The sequence below is a fragment of the Nannospalax galili genome, unplaced genomic scaffold (genome assembly GCF_000622305.1).
Source record: "Nannospalax galili isolate Female #2095 unplaced genomic scaffold, S.galili_v1.0 scaffold89, whole genome shotgun sequence".
NCBI lineage: Eukaryota > Metazoa > Chordata > Mammalia > Rodentia > Spalacidae > Nannospalax > Nannospalax galili.
Genome location: NW_008359211.1, coordinates 782,847 through 796,212, shown reverse-complemented (window position 1 = coordinate 796,212; position 13,366 = coordinate 782,847). Strand labels below are relative to the sequence as shown.

At 47.3% G+C, this 13,366-nt stretch overlaps 1 long non-coding RNA gene and 1 pseudogene across 1 annotated transcript; one reads left to right on the top strand and one right to left on the bottom strand.

Annotated features, from left to right (window-relative positions):
- Nucleotides 1–9,521: 9,521 nt before the first annotated feature.
- LOC103725578 lies at nucleotides 9,522–10,612 on the top strand. Its single transcript, XR_003847738.1, has 2 exons — nucleotides 9,522–9,734; nucleotides 10,265–10,612. It is a non-coding gene; the product is annotated as an uncharacterized LOC103725578 (long non-coding RNA).
- A 955-nt stretch (nucleotides 10,613–11,567) lies between these two features.
- Nucleotides 11,568–12,608, bottom strand: LOC115068387 (annotated as a pseudogene).
- Nucleotides 12,609–13,366: the final 758 nt, after the last annotated feature.

The window sequence follows — 13,366 nt, the reverse complement described above, 5'->3', positions numbered from 1 at the left end:
GGCAAGTGCATTAGAAATTATCCTCAGACACATGGTGAGTTCAAGGTCATCCTGGGATACATGAGCCGGTCTGAAACAGAAAAAAAGCAAAAAAAAAAAAAAAAAAAAAAAAACACACAAGAATGAGCTGGCGCAGTGAATTGCACCTGTAAGCCTGTCACTCGGGAACCACAGCAGGACTGAAAGTTCGAAGCTTGCCTGGCTATACAGCAAGAGAGGAGAAGGAGGCCAAGGCCTCCTACACTCAGACCAGGAAGACAGAGCATAAGGGGAAGGTCACTGAGGCACAGCCTGCAAGACCAGAGGAGGACCAGGAGAGTGGAAGGGCTGGAGAGCTGGGCAGGGGGTTTCAACCTCTGTGTTCTAAAGAGACTGGTAAAATGCAGCCTGAGAGGGTCCTGTTGGGTTCAGCCACACCCAAGGCCACTGGAAACCTTGGTAAGAGCTGTTGTGGGATGATGGGGTGTTTTGTTTTGTTTTGAAGAGAGGAAAGGTTTATTTTGGCTCACAGTTAAAGGCAACATAGTCCCATCTAATTAGGGAAGGCGCGGGCGGCCCAAGTGGCTCCTGCTGTTGCAGCAGACTACAGGGAAGAAAAGGACGGAGCACCTTGAGACTTTCACATCGTCCTGTGCACTTAGTGTAAGTGCGGCTGAAGTGCACACAGGCCAGGTCGCCAGAAACTTTTCAGTGTACTGGAGGAAACTGGAGTGGTAGCTAGGGAGGGAATGCGCTTAATGGAGGGGTTTGTGCTTGTCGCTTGTTTTAGACGGAGTCCAGAGCAGCTTAGGCAGTGTCCACAATGAAGAGCGTGGTCTTCCAGGAGTGGTGTGATGCTGTAGGGACTGAGGGGGCAGTTGCATGAGGAAGGTCATTGTGAAGGTCAAGAGGACCAGGAACTCTAGGTGCATCTATTGTGAGCTTGCAGGAGTAGGTACAGCAGGGGAGCTTTGGGGGGTGGGGGAACTGAAGAACCAGATGCTCGCTGAGAACCTGGCTCTGCTGGGAAGGATGGGATGTTCGCTAAGTGCCATCTGCTGTACACAGGTCATCAGTTGAGGCCCAGGGCCAATTCCACTAGGCACTGTCTGTGTTTTACAGATAAGGAAACAGTAAGAGGAGAAATGCACAGTCAGTAGTAAAGAGCAGAGCTTGTCAGTCAGACCTCTGTACCCACCCACCAGCCTGGCCCGGCACCTGCCTTCCAGATGTTTAGGATGGACTTGATAAGACCTACATATGGGGAAAGTTAAAGAGCCATGTACTACAAGTGCTGCCCCCAGGCAACCTAGGAGCCTAAAGGAGCTGTCCGAGTTCTCAGGAAGCAGAGAAAAGCCAGGCGGGGTGGGGTCCCGCAGAAGTCTGCTGCCAGGAGTTAGCTGCCTGCCTCAGGTCCCTGGACCCTTGCTTCTCAGACCTCCCACTGCATAGTGGATGCGGACTCTTCTCTGTGAGTGTTCTCAAGTAATTTTGTGTTTTGTCTTTTAAAATCTCAGGGTGCTATGTCTGCTGTAGTTGTTTTAACATAAAAGTAGATGAAAACCCGGGAGAAGGATATGTATGAGGGTGTGTGTGGCGGGGGAGGCGGGGGATGGACAGGGCTGGCCTTCTAAGCCTCTGACACCTGCCACAACCTAGCTCAGTTTCTGCAACACCAAGAAACAGTAAAGAGGAATTGAGAGGTTTCAGTCCTTGAACGGTGAGAACAGTGAGCCCAGCTAGCAGCAGAGAGCAGCACTCCAGACAAAGGTCATGGAGGCCCAGGATGAGGTGTGCAAGGTGTACCCTGTGCAGCACGCTCTCTGTGAGGGGCAGTGTTTATATGTGTCCAGCCCTGGTGTACGTGTGTTTTATCCTCGTAGCTACTCTAGACATAATAACACTTCTCATACACAGAGGGTGAATAGTTGCTCTGGGCAGTACAACATGTGAAGGCTGATGGAGTCTAGCTCCACACCTGTACTCTTTGTCACCCTGTGATATTGCCAGTGATGCAGGCTGGGGTCAGGAAAGGGGCCTTGAACCTGTATCTGTGGTAATGAGAGTGCCTGAAGGTTTCTGGTCAGAGAGACAGAAGACCAAAAGAACCATCCTAGAAAGTCTGTCTGGCCAGGTATGAGAGAATGGAAGAGATGCGGGTGTGAGCATACCACAGGCAGAAAGACCGAGCGGGCGGGAAGCACTGACTGATCAAGACATGGGGCTGAGACCTCGGATTAACAGCGACAACTCAAAGGACAAAGAGCGATAAGACGTGTTGCAAAGGAAGTTAGTTGGCAAGACTAGTATTTGGAAAGGGAAGAACAGGAGGAGGGGTCAGGTCTGACTCAGGCTTGGAGTTTGGGTGGGCAGAGGAACATCGAAGCCGTAGGCAGGAAAGTGGTGATGGGAAGACAGGCTCTGCCTCATCCGCAGTTTGAGATGTCAACGGATGTCCAGCTGGGAACACCTGATAGGCAAGGCAAACACAGAGCTCCAGCCCAGCAGAGAGGCCCGGAAAAAAATGACATCTGGGGACAGAGTGGGCTCATCTGCACAGAAGTGACCAGTGACACCAGCATCATGGGAGAGTCTGTGAGAAGAGACAGGAAGAGGTGTGACAAGACAACACTTAGGAAAATTCTCTCCAGAAGAGGGTGGAAGAAAACCAGCCAACCAGAAGAGAGCGTCTGAGTGGCAGGAGGAGCAAGCAGGTGTCACAAGCAGATTAGCACTGGGCAGGCACTGTCAGGAGGAACATAAAGGGGGCGGTGGCCTTCCAGACTCTGTCTCCACATCCCCCCCTCATCCTGGCTTTGAGGTTCTCTTTGGGACCATCCTAACCCTAGGGCGACACTGACTCTGCACTGTCACAGGTGTGGCAGCATGTATCCAGTCTCAGACAAACTCACTAGCAACTTGAAGAAAGTTTTAGGAGCAAAAACCTAGAAATGGGGGGTAAGACCAGCTTCATTTCACACACGGTTAGTTCAGTGAAAAACTGAACAAGGGAGCAAATTTCACAACTGGTCTAGAAGCAGTTGAAAGTTCTAGAAGCTACTCCAGTGCCAGTTTGAGGCAGGTTCCAGTGCTACCCATGGAGGACTTTGGGGATTCTGAGCCATTCCTCTGTGGAGTCCTAAGCCAGGAGACAAGCTTTGTGCTAGTCCTGGCAGCCATGAATGTGGAGACACCTAGCTCCCTTAGTCTGTGAGCTTAATGTAGGACAGGAAAGAACAAAGTGACGCACATATGCATGGCGTCTTAGGCCATCATGTCATCAGTCAGGGCAAGCTTGACGGGAGAGGCCACAGAGGCTGCCTGAGCTAGCCCTGCAGCTGAGCATTGGACAGATGGACGATGAGCTCACACAGGGGTTCCAGTGACCGTGGGCCATGCCCTAGGTCCTGGGTCCTCCTTGGGCCTTAGTTTGGTTCTTTGTCACTTGAAAGAAAAAGGCCCTCCTCTTCTGACTTGAATCTACCTCAGTCACCACACACGCTGGCTCTGGCCTGCCTGCACGCTGCCTTCCTCTGTGTGCAGCCTTCCCTAAGATGAGCTGAGGGTCCCTCCCTGCTCTGTGGTGGCCTGTTTATATTTGTTATAGCATGTCACATTAGGACAACAGCCCATGCCACAGTCTTCACTGCCAGGGAGGATTTGATCTTCACCCTCCAGCTGGTCAGCTCCACAGCTGGCAGACCACCCCAGTTCTCTCATACCTGAAGTGTGGTCTAGCACTTCCATCCAGCTGTGAAATCGCTTATGGAATAGTGTGAAGGCTGGTCTTAAACTCCAGTGAAACCTAGGCTCTACCTACATCACTTCTCTATGGTGGATGCATGGCCTCAGTACCCAAAGGCATTCCTAGGGCTGTCTCAGCAGGGAAGCCATCCACGCCATCAAGTTCACCAGTAGGTCCTTTCCTACCTCTGAGCCTGTGTCTCCAGTATAGTGCTCACCGGAGGCCCGCTGAGCAGCCCAGTAGAGACACTCTACTGTCCAGCTCTCTTTCCACATGCTCTGAGGAGGATACCAGCCAGGCTCCTATCATTGTAACCCCACAGTGCTGGAATGCAAACTCATAAAACACCAAGGATTCCAGCTGGACACTATGGAAATGAGTGCATATGTCCCTTTGAGTCCCCATCTGGAATTCATGTTTCAGACACACCATCTGTGTAAAATGGCGGTTGATTAGAACACTCTTTGTAATAGCAGAGTAGAAACAGCATAGGTCTACCAATAAGGGCCTGGTAAAGTTTTACTACTTGATAGATATAAAACTACAAAAATGGGGTTGGAGAAATTGCTCAGTGGTTAAGAGCACTGACTGCAGTTGCAGAGGACCTGGGTTCGATTCCCAGCACCCACATGGTGGCTACGAACCGTCCTTAACTCCAGTTCCAGGAGAATCCGAAGCCTTCTCCTGACCTCTGCAGCCATTACTCGACATGCAGGCAATACACTCATACACATAAAATAAAAATAAGTAAAATATTTTTTAAAACTGCAAAAGTTCCAGAAAATTCTTTATGTATTGGTGCTTATTTGACATTTTTTTAAATTGTCTATTATTATTATTATTATTTTTTATCTTTTTTGAGACAGGGTCTCCTTGTAGCCCCAGCTCTCCTAGAACTCACTATGTAGACCAGGCTGGCCTCAAACTGGCAAAGATCTGCCTGCCTCTGCCTCCCAAGTGCTGGGATTAGGTGCACCACCACGCCCAGCTATTATTTTTATTTTATATGTATGCATGTATTGCCTGCATGTAGGTAAGTGCATCTGTGCCGTGCAATGCCCAAGGAGGATAGAAGAGGCTGTCGAATCCCCTGGAACCGGAGTTTTGGGCAGTTGTTAGCTGCCGTGTGGATGCTGGGATTCGGACCTGGGTCTTTTACAAGAACAACCAGTGTTCTTAACCGCTGAGCCATCTCTCCAGCCCCGGCTTATTTCTAAAATATATAAATGGGGGGAAAAGATTTTCAGAACAGTATTCATTTGGGCAAAAAATATGCATGTACGCCAGGCGTGGTGACATGCGCCTTTAATCCCAGCCCTCAGGAGACAGAGGTAGGTGGATCTCTGTGAGATCCAGGTCAGTCTGGTTCACATCTTGACTTCCAGGTGGGCTGTGACTAGGGAGATCCTGTCAGAAAGCAATCAATAAAAAAAAAAAAGAAAAGAAAGAAAATGCATATGTAAGACTGAGTGTGTGGCTCAACAGCACAGCGTGTGTTTAGAATGTATAAGATCCCAGCAACACACAGACACATGCACTTATTTTATGCACACAGTATCTCTTCTCTTGGCATCCAAGACACATATCACTAGGGCAGGCAAGATGGCTCTGTGGGGAAGAACACTTGCCACCAAGCCTGATAATCTGAGTTCAATCCCCAGGACCCCATGGTGATGGAGAGAACTGACTTCTGCAAGTTGTCCTGTGGCCTACGCATGTGTAATGTGGCATGTGCCACCCCTCCACACTAAAAATAAATAAATGCATTTTAAATATTTATTATTTAGTCTTTCTGAGATAGGGTCTCCCTGTAGCCCCAGCTGTCCTGGAACTCACTATGTAGACCAGGCTGGCCTTGAACTCACCAAGATCGACCTGCCTCTGCCTCCCAAGTGCTGGGACTACAGGCATGTGCTACCACGCCTGGCATATTTATTATTTTTATTTATTTTTATTTTAAGTGTTGTGCCTGCATGTAAGTGCACTCATGTCATGCAATGCCTGCAGAGGTCAGAAGGCGTCGGATTCCCCTGGAACTGGAATTACGCACAGTTATTAGCTGCCATATGGGTGCTGGGAATTAAACCCGGGTCCTCTGTAAGAGCACTCCCTAGTACAAGTCTGTCTGCTAAGTCTAGTCATCCTATCTAGAGGCTCTTGTTTTAGGAAGATGAGCTCTTCTTCTCCTAGCAGCAATCAGTTGCCAATATTCCTTTAGATAAGATTGGGGTCTGCTGTTCATTTTCCCAGTTCTATGATGGTGTCTGCACCTGAGGCTCATGGAACATAAAACAGGGATAATTAAGAGGACACTAATGAATCTCTCAGTTCTCAGTAATGAAGGTTCCTCATGCAGCAGAGAGCCAGGAACTCAAAAGGTCACATATAGCCTAAGTGTAGAGAATCAAGAGTCTGCTAAATGCTGGTCCTTGGACAGGTTCCCTTTATTAAACTTCTCCCACCCAAGGCTCAGGCACCGTCATGAAAAGGGGGCGGAAAGATTATAAGAACCAGGGAGGAAGTGCATGACCATAGGGAAACAGTCCTACAAGCTCCTGGGAACCAGCTCATATGATTCTATGGCAATGGTGTCAGCATACATAAGTCCCATGCAAACTCAGGCAGACAATAACTCAGCATAGAAGTGGGAAAATGAACAGCAGACCCCAATATTATCCAAAGGAATATTGACAACTGATTGCTGGTAGATGAGGAACAGCTGACCCTCCTAAACAAAGACCTCTAGACAGGCTGACTAGATTCACCAGAAGGGCAAGTAGTGGGGAACGGGGTGCCAACAACACAGCAGACAGTAGCAGGGATATCAGAGAATAAGGGTTCTAGTGGGGGGAGGGAGGCTATGGGAGGGTGCTATCTGGGAAGTGGGTGTAAATAAATAAATAAATAAATAGAAAGTACTATATAATAAATATATGTATGTATGTATGTATAAAGAACTGGGTGTGGTAGCACACATCTTTAATTGAGAAGCAGAGGCAGGGGGATCTCTGTGAGACTGAGCTGGGATACATAGCAAGTTCCAGGCCAACCAGAGCTACATAGTGAAAGAGACTCTGAAAAAAACCAGATGGGGCTGGAGAGGTGGCTCAGCAATTAAGAGCACTGGCTACTTTTGCAGAGGATCTGGGTTCAGTTTCTAGCACCCACATGACAGCTAACAACCATCCATAACTTCAGTTCCAGGAGACCCGTCGCCCTCTTCTGACCTCTGTGAGCACTGCACAATACAGGTGCACTTACACACATGCAGGCAAAACACTTATACACACACAATAAAAATAAATTTAAAAAAAGAAAGAAAAAACAACCAAACAAAATCTTTTAAAATTTTTATACCATTACCTGCCTTTGAGAGGAGCCTGGGCTCCTTGAGACTGTATCTCAAAAAACTACTACTAATAATTATAACAAACCCTGTCACTAGGGTAAAGGGCTACTATGCCATGTAATGTGGTGTTTCTGAGGCTATGTCTGGACTCACAACACTGCCCTCTTTGTACCACATTCCCTAGGAGAGGAGGGCCTCCTACCTGGCTCAGGGGAGGGAGTCCAGTCTGGGTCCAGGTTGCTCCTTCTAAGGCCCATCTTCTCTTTTACTTGGCACACCCAACACTGGGACCAAGGGAAACTTGTCAAGACAGCAGGTTTAGCAACAGTTGGAACGTGATCAGCACGAATGCGAGCAGCGCTTTCCTTTCATCTCTAACAGGTACCTGTGGGGCACCCTTCGGTGTGGGTAGCATGTGGAATGAAGAGCTCCATTCCACCTCTTCAGAGATGCTCAGCTCCAGTCTACCAGTCCTGGACAACCCCTCTGTCCACCAGGCTCAGGGGAGACAGGTCAGATCATAACAAAACAGGCTGGCTCCAGGAAGGAGGGTCTGAAAAGATGTTCCAGGAGGATAGCAGCATTTGCCACTTGACTCAGCAATCCCACTGCGAAACCCCACCCTGAAGATTCACTCCCAGAAACAAAACAACCTGTGCACAGGCTTATTCACTATGACACTGTGCAAACCACCTCTGAGCCTGTCCACGAGAGGCTGCTTAAATAAACCTGCCCAGTGTGGCTCTGCAACGACAGAAGTGACAAAGATCTCCTAGCACATGTGCAGGGATCTCCAAGATAAACTGTTAAGCATGTAGTAAATTACCTTTGTTTTCAGAAAGAGAAGTAAAGTCTATATTTGACAAAAGAAAAACAGGAAGGATGAACCGGAAATGCTTGGGCAGGTAAGAATGGAGGGAGGGTGCTGAGGGCACTGCACGACACGGGTGCACTTACCTACGTGCAGGCAATACATGTATACACATAAAATAAAAATAATAAATAAAAATATTTTTTAAAATAAATAAAAATAAAAACAACTCTAGGGGCTAGAGAGATGGCTCAGTGTTTAAGAACACTGGCTGCTCTTGTAGAGGACCCAGGTTCAGTTCCCAGCACCCACATGGCAGCAAACAACTGTCCATAACTCCAGTTCCAGAGATCTGACGTCCTCTTCTAGCCTCTGCAGGCACTGCACGACATAGGTATGTACTTACATACATATAGGCAAACACTCATACACATAAAAATAAATATGTCCTAGCACTTGGGAGGCAGAGGCAGGTGGATCTCTGTGAGTTCAAGTCCAGCCTGGTCTACATAGTGAGTTCCAGGACAGCTGGGGCTACAGGGAGACCCTGACTCAAAAACACCAAAAAAAAAAAAAAAGTAAAAACTCAACTATATTGGGGCTGGAGAGATGGCTCAGCAGTTAAGAACACTTGCTGTTCTTCCAGAGGACCCAGGTTCAATTCCCAGCACCCACATGGTGGCTAACAACTATCTGTAACTCCATTTCCAAGGGATCTGACAACTCTCTTCTGGCCTCCCTGGGTACTGCATGACATAGATGCACTTACATATGTGCAAGCAAAACACTCATACACATAAAATAAAAATAATAACAAATTTGGGGCTAGAGAGATGACTCAGTGGTTAAGAGCACTGACTGCTCTTGCAGAAGACCTGGGTTCGATTCCCAGCACCCACATGGTGGCTACGAACCGTCCTTAACTCCAGTTCCTGGGGAATCTGAAGCCCTCTTCTGACCTCTGCAGCATTACACAACACGGGTGCACTCAAATGCAGGCAATACACTCATACACATAAAACAAAAATAATAAATATTATATTCTATTTGTGGGTGTAATATTAAAATGGCCTACATAGCAAGTACAGGGAGACCCTGTCTCAAAAGACCAAAAATAAAATAAAAAATAAATAAAATATTTTAAAAATAAATTTAAAAATCAACTGTATTAAGGTATAACATCTCTACAACAAAATTATAGCTTTTTTTGGCAGCACTAGGGATTAGTCCAGGCCTGGGCAAGCTGGGCAAGTGATCTAAACATACCCAGTCCCACAGTTAGATTTTTTTTTTTTTTGGTCTTTTTGAGACAGGGTCTCCCTGTAGCCCCAGCTGTCCTGGAACTCACTATGTAGACCAGGCTGGCCTTGAACTCATAGAAATCCACCTGCCTCTGCCTTCTGAGTGCTGGGATTAAAGGCGTGTGCCACCACGCCTGGCCTATTATTATTTTATGTGTATGAGTGTATGGCCTGCATGTGTGTAAGTGTACCTGTGTTGTGCAATGCCCAAGGAGGTCAGAAGAGGGCATCAGATCCCCTGGAACTGGAGCTACAGATGGTTGTTAACCACTATTGTGGGTGCTGGTAATCGAACTCGGGTCCTCTGCAAGAGTAGTTAGTGCTCTTAACCGCTGAGCCATCTCTTCAGCCCCAACATAGAACATTTTCATTAGCCCATAAAGTTCCCTCATTTTTTGTATCCACCCCCCTCCCATCCTATATGATTCCATTTCTGTAACCAACGACATATTTTGTCCTTTCTAGACCTTCATAAAAACACCAGCATGAGCATGCAGGCTTACTTCACGTTAGGACGTCTGTGAGAAGGCTGGTCAGCTGTCTGTGCAGGTAAGGGTGCATACTGTGGCGGCAGGCCAGGCAAGCTGAATTTGATCCTTGAAACCCATGTAAAGGGAGAAGGAGAGAAGCAACTCAACAAAGCTGTTCTCTGATCTCCACTTGTGCCCCCCACATTTCATGTACACACCCAATAGAAGTAATTTTTTAAAAGTTTTAAAAATAGTAACTGCTGTGAGATTCAGCCATGTTATAGGTGTGGCACTTGATTCAGTTTGTGGAGGGAGGCAAGGTGAGGACAGAGAAGTGGGTTATAGATGAAGAGAGATGGGGAAGGAGAGTCAGGCAGGAGAGGGGGCTGCAGGGAGTGACCTGCAAAAACTAAACCATAACAAAGCTAGAAGGAGCAGCAGGGCAGGAAAGGAGGGAAAAGAGGACGAGGAGAGAGGAGGCCAGGCAGCTACTCCCCGCTAACAGCTACTAATACATGCTGGGCTCCGCAGTGAGATCAGAAGTAGATACCAGAGTTTGGGCTTCACCAACCAGCCAGCCAGAGGCTGAGTGAGACCTTTGTTATCCAGGCTCTAGTCAAGAATGAAGGACTACCTGATGGCCCCACCCCCATGGACACTGCCCATCGGCCTCCAAGGAGAGGCAGGTCAGAAATGACTCAAGGTGAACTCATTCATTTTTTGTGGCTGAGTAATATTCCATCGTGTGAATAAGTCCAATCACATTTACACACTTGGTGAACATTTGGGGTTGTTTCTAGTTTTACACTCTGATGAACAAAGCTGTTAAAACCGTCATGTTCAAGTGTTTGTGTAAATTTTCAATTTCTCTTAGGTAAATGTCAAAGAATCAGATTATTGGGTTGTATAGCATATGTACATTTAATTTTAGAATAAATGATAAATTCTTTTTCTTTTTGGGGGGCAGCTCATGTTTATTTGTGATATTTCAAAATTGTACAAGTTTTGACACTTGTCCTCCCGCCCCACACTTAGTCTCTTAAAATGACAGGAAAACACCATCACTCACAGGTTTAATAGGTTTAATAAGTTTACCCCTTCAGTTCCTGTTTGCAACACCCAATACTCCTTTGAAATACCAGTCAGACCCGGCAGTGACCAACAGTAAAGTCTCATCTTCCAGAGTTGGAGCACTCAGATTCTCTGGAGCATTCCGTACTGCAGTGGCACTTGCCCAGAATTGGCACCTCCTCATAGTTGGAGAACTTTAAAAAGCTTTTTCCCCCTCAAGGGGAAAGAAAGAAAACTACTTTTCAAAACCCAACCAGCCTGGCTGTGAGGTCTATCCTGTCCCATCTCTTCAGGCTCCTTTTTTTCCCCCTCCTTTTTTGAGGCTGAGCAAGAGACCAAAACCTAACGTGAGTTACAATAAAACAAGCTGGTGATGGCTATAAAGGGAGTGACCCAGAGCAACTGGGCTGCTCCTTTACCTCCCACATTCAATGTATATGCTTCACAGAAAAACAACAAATTCACAAACTCAACAGTTAGAATTACAAAACCCATTCATCCCGGGGTACTGGAAGGCAGGAAGGAGAAGTAGAAGGGTAAATGGCACAGGGAAGGAAAAAGCACTCCAATCAGTCCAGCATGAGAGCTGGCAAATGCTAGAAAACAGCTGGAAACCTGAGGTCCTTTCAGACCCGTGGTGGTGGTGCAAAAAGCCACACACTGGTATCGGGAAGATTCTGCCTCACGTGCACCAGAGACAAAAATTCCAATTCCTCAATGTGAAGGGAGTATCAGAGGACCCTTGGCAGTGGGTCCTGCCGTCCCTGGCAGGAGAGAACAGAGAAAAGAGCTGCCACATCCACCACCCAATCCAACTCATCCCCTTTGGACAGCAAAGAACTCAGTGGCCTGTAGCAGCCTTCAGTTTGGCAGGAGGTGAATGTGGTGAAGGGAACTTCTCTGCAGAGGTCGAGCTGCTAGGGCTGACTGCAGGCAGACTGTCTTGTGGAAGAGACTGTTGCTTAAGAAGACCACAGAAGGAGAAGAAGCTGGAAAGGCTGATAATGTAGGAGGACTGCATTGCTGTGAGAGCAGCCAAGGGCAAGTCAAATCCAAAGTAGTAAGGCCAGTTCCTTTCTATGTTTGACAATTGCTGGTGCATCTCAATTCCTTTATTGAACCAACGCTACTCAAAGCGCTGCAGTGAGTAGAGAAGTGACCTGTGCAGCAGACTAACCGGCTGACCAACAGGATGGATGGGAAGGAGACTCATAAACATCCTTGAAACCAAACTGCATTCCCAACTTTGCTAAGCACAAACGGGGAGCACCCAAAGAGCACTGAAAGTTGATGTGAGGAAGAATTCCAGCCATGACCAAATATCTCCATGCAGTGATGGAGCACCAATGATTCAGGCTGTTACTGACTGAAGCACACGGATAAACAGTCGATAAAACAAGAGGAGACTGAACCAGAATACTCCACCATTCCAAGCACAACACTGGAAAATTCTACTAACAATACGTGGCTCACTCTCTGGGCCAGGACACAACTTGCCCTTCTCCGATGCTGTTCCTCTCTTCTGCTGGATTTGAGCATCTAGCTTTGAGATCGTACAAATGCCCCAGATGGAGTCTTTGATTCCCCGCCAAGGTCCTGGAGAAAGGTTTTGACACTGTCAGCCATCTCTTCACAACCCAGACTATCACTTACAAGAGGAGAGGGAAATGCCCCAAAATCTCTCATCATGGAGGGCCCCACAGCCCCACCACCGAGGCTCCGGACCAGAAGCTCGCCCACCGCAGCTCGCCTGCTCTGCTCCCGGCTACCCAGAGCCTGGTAAATTCTTTTTCTAAAGTAATTACACCATTTTACATTTTTATCAGCATGTATGAAAGTTTTAGAGGGGTATTAACTCGGTGGCAGGGAACTTACCTAGCATGTGTGGGGCCTGAGCTCCGTCCCCAGTATGGACCAAAGAGTGGAAGAGTGTTTAATAGCTTCCTGTCCTCACCAACATTTGGTGTTGTCAGCCTTTTAGGCTTTAGTCATTCTTTTTAAAAATGACTTTATTAGCCAGGTGTGGTGGCACACGCCTTTAATCCCAGCACTCGGGAGGCAGAGGCAGGTGGATCTCTGTGAGTTCAAGGCCAGCCTGGTCTACATAGTGAGTTCCAGGACAGCTGGGGCTACAGAAAGACGCTGTCTCAAAAAGACCACAAAAAAAAAAATGTCTTTATTGGGGCTGGAGAGATGACCCAGTGATTAAGAAAGCTTACCATTCTATTAGAGGACTGGCATTAGGATGGCAGCACCCACATCAGGCAGTTCACAAAGGTCTATAACTCCAGCTCCAGGGGATCCAAAGCCCCCTTCTGGCCTCCAAGAGAACATGCAGGCGCGCACACACACACACACACACACACACACACACACACACACAAAAAATAATAGAGTTAATCTTCTCAAAAAGTTATATTGCTATTATCATGTGCATGTGTGCGTGATGTGGGGAGCACATGTGTTGCCCACATGGAGGTCAGGGTACAGTTTTGTGGAGTTGGTTCTCTCCTATCCTCACAAGGGTTCTGGGGATTTAACTCAGGTCTCCAGGCTTGGTGGCAAAGGCCTTTACCCTCCAAGCCATCTCACTGGCCCTAAAATCCTTTTTTTAATTTATTATTTTTATTTAATGTGTAT